A 5952-nucleotide genomic window follows, 5' to 3' on the forward strand; every position below is an offset into this window, starting at 1 on the left:
AACATGCTTATGATTTTTATTTTGAATTCTTTGTCAGGAAGACTGGTTAGGTCTGTCTCCTTCTCTGGTGTTGTCTCTGTGATCTTTGTCTGCCTGTAGCTTTGCCTTTTCATGGTGATAGGAATAGTCTGCAGAGGTGGGCCGAGTGACGGCTGGAAGGACTTCCTTTCTTGTTGGTTTGTGGCCCTCCTCTCCTGGGAGAACAGCGGCCTCTAGTGGCTTGTGCTGCGCAGCTGCGCGCAGACAGGGCTTCTGCTTCCTGCCCGGCTGCTATGGAGTTAATCTCCGCTGTTGCTGTGGGCGTGGCCTGGCTCGGGCAGCTGCTCCAAAATGGTGGAGTGGCGTTGGAGCAGGAGCGGCTGGGAGGCTATTTATCTCCGTAAGGGGCCTCCCTGCTCCCTGCTGCCCAGGGGTTACGGTGCCCAGAGATCTCAGATTCCCTACCTCTGGATTAAGTGACCCACCCTGCCCCTTTAAGACTTCTAAAAAGCACCTGCCAAAACAAAACAACGACCACAAAAAAAATAAATTAAATTAAATTAAATTTAAAAAGTAAAAATAAATTAAAAATAAAAAATGGCCGCTCGTTTTTCTTTATTCTCCTGCGCCAGTATCAGGCACCCGCTCACCAGTCTTGCTGCCCTGTTTCCCTAGTATTGGGGCCCTATCCCTTTAAGACTTCCAAAAAGCACTCGCCAGAACAAAACAGCAAAAAAAAAAAAAAAAAAATGGCCGCTCGCTTTTCTTATGTCCTCCGGCACCCGGCCTCCAGTGCCCGCTCACTGTTCTTGCTGCCCTGATTCCCTAGCATCCAGGACCCCATACACGCACTGTGTCTGCACTCTTGCCCGGATGGCGGGGGCTGGGTGTTCGGCAGTCCTGGGCTCCGTCTCCCTCCCGCTCTGCCTGCTCTTCTCCCGCCGGGAGCTGGGGGGAGGGGCGCTCGGCTCCCGCGGGGCCGGGGCTTGTATCTTACCCCCTTCGCGAGGCGCTGGGTTCTCTCAGGTGTGGATGTGGTCTGGATATTGTCCTGTGTCCTCTGGTCTTTATTCTAGGAAGAGTTGTCTTTGTTATATTTTCATAGATATATGTGGTTTTGGGAGGAGATTTCCACTGCTCTACTCACGCCGCTATCTTGGCTCCACCTCCAAGGTTTTACTTTGAGACAGGAAATTATTTGGTTATCCAAAATTCCCTAGACAACGAGAAGAGTAACATGTCTCTTTCCCCGGTGCTGGGAGAAAGGGGAAGCGGCACCCCCACCACACCTCAGTTCTTGGGAAAGTGGGAGGAGCTAACACTGCTCCCCACCTGCACTTAGAGCAGCATCTGCTCTGCTAAGGCTTCCTGCACGTCGGAGACACACACATGTCCTCATTCCTCTGAGCTCCCGTTACAGCGCACACTTTTCCACTACAGGATGCTCGCTCAGTGATGGAATTTTCCTCGTGTCTGTTACTGGACCACACTGTGTAGACCTTGTGGACAGGAATGAAGACCTAAAAAGGACTCTTTGCCTGCAGAGAACAGGCTCTCCAAAAGGGGACGTTTCCTGAAGCAAAAGGGGAGTGGCAGCTGTTATGTCTATTTGCATGTGTATACTTAAAACACAGGGTATTTCTCCCACCAGTTTCATTTGCTGATGAGCTATCATTTCAACCTGAATAAAAATGTTTTATTACTGGGAATTTGATTAACTCCTGGCTCTGTGGGTGTGTGGACACTGCTCTTGATATGAAGTTTCAAATATTGGCATTGGGAGTTAATTTAATTTTGATGTCTCATTTTTCTCTGCTTTTTCTCCTTGGTAAAATGGCAACACATTGGAAGTTAATCCTGCTTCTAAAATTACCCAAAGCATGCAACAGATTTGTTTGCAGGAAATACAGACAGACGATCACCTGACTCTGCAGTGTGCTTGGCAATGTCACATTGAACAAATGTCATAATATGCCACTACTATTTTTAAAATCTAGTTCTATATTTTGTGAGGTTCAATGCAGTCAACTCTGCTTTTTCTCCAGCAGAAGAGGTTGAATTGCTCAGACCTCTGGCTAACAAGAGCTTCTCTGTCCCAGAGCAAATGCTGACAAAAGAGTGCCTGTGTAGCATGGGATATCTGTCTTGCATGTCATTGTGCCTGCTGCACATCAAAGGCTGCGTACACGTTGATGAAAGAAGAAAGAAATCAAGGGGAAAAGGGAAGGAAGGGCAGATATAAGAGTCAATATTTATTGTTTATATATGTCAAGAAGCTTATATTTTACTAAAACTTATTTAATCCTCACCATACATTTTGAGATGGCTGTGAAAGACAAAGAAACTGAGGCATAGACTGTCACACAACTTACTCAAAGTCTAGCTCATGTCCTGGCAGCTGAGCCAAAAGAGGTGGAAGAGAGGCTACGACTGGCTAAGGGACTCAGAGTCAGATCTGAGCCCAGTGAACTTGAGTTAGTTGACACGTCTCTTTGAGCCTCAGTTTGTCCATATAATAAACAGGATTGGTGATATCTATGTCCTGTGGATTTCTAGAGGAATAAATGAGATGATGTTCCTAATCGGCTGAGCACAGAATCTAGCACAAAAGAAGTGTTCAATATACAGTTTTACCAGTTGTAATGGTGCTGGAGCTGTTCGGGGTGTTATTTTTAGGGTTGCAGATTTTGTTGTGGCTGCCCAACTAAAGCCCTTTTAGGACTAGAACTAGGTATGAATAAAGAGTGAATGATGCTTCGACACCAAACCTGGCAGTAGGAGGAGTGGCTGAGACCTGCTTACGGCATCTTTCCTTGCAGGTAGAGGATGAAGTAAAGCAGATTTTGAGTCACGGACAACAATCAATTGTAGCCTAAATGTATCCGACAGGGTGAAAACCATAATTGCTTCCTTTGTTACTCACAGTGGCTCATTATGGCTTGGAAAGACCCCCAGATCTCATAAGGAACATCCTATGTGAAATGCCATCAGCCTCAGTTCCCTCTCTCTGCCCTCACTTTTGTGTGTTATTGGAAAGAACTGGGAGGGAAGGTGTCTGGAACCAAAGCCATTCATAGCATCACAAAAATGTGACACCATCATGTGAATACAGAGCCTCCAGTCTTTTGTCCTTAAGCAGTGATGGGACACCTACACCATACTCTCCAGGTGAGGCCCACCCACCATCCATCTCTCCCTAGAATGGGCACATGATCACACGTACTCCCCATTCACACCTGTCATAACATCCCATGCTGAACCCAAGGGAACTGTTCACCAGGACCTTGCAAAAGTGGTCTGAAATCCTCAAGCACAGGTGGAGGGAGAGGTTAGCTTCTTGCATAGCTTAGGATAACATTCCCCCCAAATTCCATTGGTAGAACTGGACTAGAGTCTAGTTCACCTACCAAAGGCTCAGTGGTCTCCCTCTCATATCGCATGATTTCTACTCTATTTCACTGCAAGGTGGCTTGATACTTGCTCAAACATCAGAACACCAGTAATAATGACATTGGTAATGAGAATAACATACACTACATATGTTCTGGACATGTGCATATGCTGCAATGCTTTACAAATAATGTAAATGTATGTAAGGCTTTACATACATAATATTTTACATGTGCTATAAATCTAAATGCTTTACACATATTGTAGCTAGTTTCAACCTCAAAACAAAATAATGAGGTAAGTAGTGCATCTATTTTACAGGTAAAATAATTGAATCACAGAGAACACAAGACACTTGGATTAGATCATAGAACTAATGACCTCAGGAGTGTGGAAAAGAGTGTTTATACTTCATTCTCCCTTTGGTTAGCAGTGACAACAGGCTGAGATAATAGCTCCATAGTCTTTGCAACTTTACACGACCAAGGTTTAAAATCTCATTCCCAGCATACCCAGCTTGGGTTGGCAGGGCCTTCGGTTCCACGTTGTCTTTACTCAGGATCTCAGGCTGATGTTTCCCATGTCACCTCCGTGCTTCCTTGATCAGCGCGACAGCATAAAGAGACTGCTATTGCGTCTTGTAGTGGAACTCAGTGTTTCTCTCCAGAAGCAGTGCAACGGTCCAAGGTGTAATTCATCCTTCCCTGACTGTTTTTTTCCCTTTACCCTGGTCGCCTTTCTCTGGTAGTAGCAACACTTGGTTTCTTCTCTTAGACACTTGGAGATGTTCCTGCTTCCTCTCGCCCCTCGTCATGGACAATCAGAGTCCCATCTGGTAGGTCCTCACCAGCCTCTTCCTCTCCATCACAGTCCTCTGCCCTTGTTTAGCCATTTAGCACCCCTCACCTGGACACTGCAAATGCCCTCCCTGCCTCCAACCCTGTTTCTCAGAAGAGTACAGAGAGGAGCAAAGAAGTACCCAAAGCCTGCATCCCTCCCTCAGAGATAACTACTCTTTTCCTTCAGCTACTTATTTGAGTATTTACCCAATCCCAGTGATTCTAGGTCTTTCTGCCTGAAGTGGTCAGTTTTCCAAGAAAAGAATCTCACAATCTGCTGCCTGGAGGGTGAAGTCCTGGCTGCCACAATTTCAGGAATTAAATATTGGAAAAGGCCTGAGGGCTTCAGCATCCTGTGTGCAAACATTTACTTAATTTTCCTGCATTCCCATGGTTTGCCCCGCATCCCCTCGTCCTCGGACCCTCTCTCCTAGTCTCCTCAGAGGCTAAACTTCAGTCCTTGTGGTCAGGGTGAGGGAAAGGCAATTTGGAAGATCTGGTGATCCGAAAATGTCATAAACAGAATTTTAAGGGAGGTACCTGACATTGTATACCTCCAAGGTTTTTTGAAGATTTTATAACATAAGTTGCATAGTACACAGATCTCCCAGATTCTGGTTTAGGACTGTATTTTCTCAATTCCACTAAAAAATTACCACCCACCCATCTTTCCTGCCTACAAAATTGTTGTCGTCTTCTCTCCTGGTATTCCATTCATGTAGGTTTATATCTTTTGAACAACCCTTTTTCTATCATTTTAGTGGGTTTGGGGTGGAGTTGTTAGTAGACATGTTAGTAAATTCTACCATGTCTCATCAGAAGTCTCTCCATCCTGTTTCTCCCCTCTTGCCTTGTTTGTGCTGTTCCTTAACTTGAAATGTCCTACATCCTGCCTGGAATCTATTGTTTCATTGAAGTTCAATTAAATTATCACCTCCTCCAGGAAGCCTTCCCTTATGGCACATGCTGGGCCTGGGCTCCCCTCCCTGGGCTTACCTCTGAACTTATGTTAACTGTGTATATTAGGAGGATCTCTCCTATGAATGTTCTCCCTACTGTATGCAAGATTGTGGTGTCCTAGACTCTCTTAGAGTAGATATTAATAAGTGCATAAATGTTCATTTAGGGTTGAGAGTAGATAAATGGAATTTATTGCACAAACTAAATTGAATATATTACATATTTTTAGGGTAACTACTAGGTACAGGTACTTGTTTTAGAATCACATAAACCATGGATCATAGCCCTGAGCCCACACAGCAGTTGAAAGTCATTGTACCTCCTTGAGGTCCTGGTTTCTGGATTTGGAAACTGGGAAAAATGGAGACAGTGCTTATCTCCCAGCATGTTGATGGGATATAATAAGAACATGCTTGTAAAAAGCCTAGCACATTTCGTAGTGCAGAGCAGATACTAGGGAAGTGGCGATTGTGTCTGGATCACATGCATCACAAAGCAGGCTCAGGAGAGAAGCAGCAAGCTGCCCTATTCTCCTTTCTTAGAGAAGCAGTAACGTCTGTTAGTTGGGTGCTGGTTCAGGAGCTGGACTGGAAGGTCCACATCCCAAATATGCTTCTGTATCTTCTCTTTGCCTTAGTTTTTTCCTGCTTTAAAGTGAGTGTAATTATGGAACCTATACACATTAAGAGGTTCTTGTGAGGATTAAATGAATAAATGCATGTAAGGAGCTTATAAGAGACACCGCACATATTAAATATTAGTAAGCATCTGTTGTTGCTATTCC

This window comes from Manis pentadactyla, chromosome 3 (assembly GCF_030020395.1).
Source record: "Manis pentadactyla isolate mManPen7 chromosome 3, mManPen7.hap1, whole genome shotgun sequence".
In the NCBI taxonomy this organism is placed as follows: Eukaryota; Metazoa; Chordata; class Mammalia; order Pholidota; family Manidae; genus Manis; species Manis pentadactyla.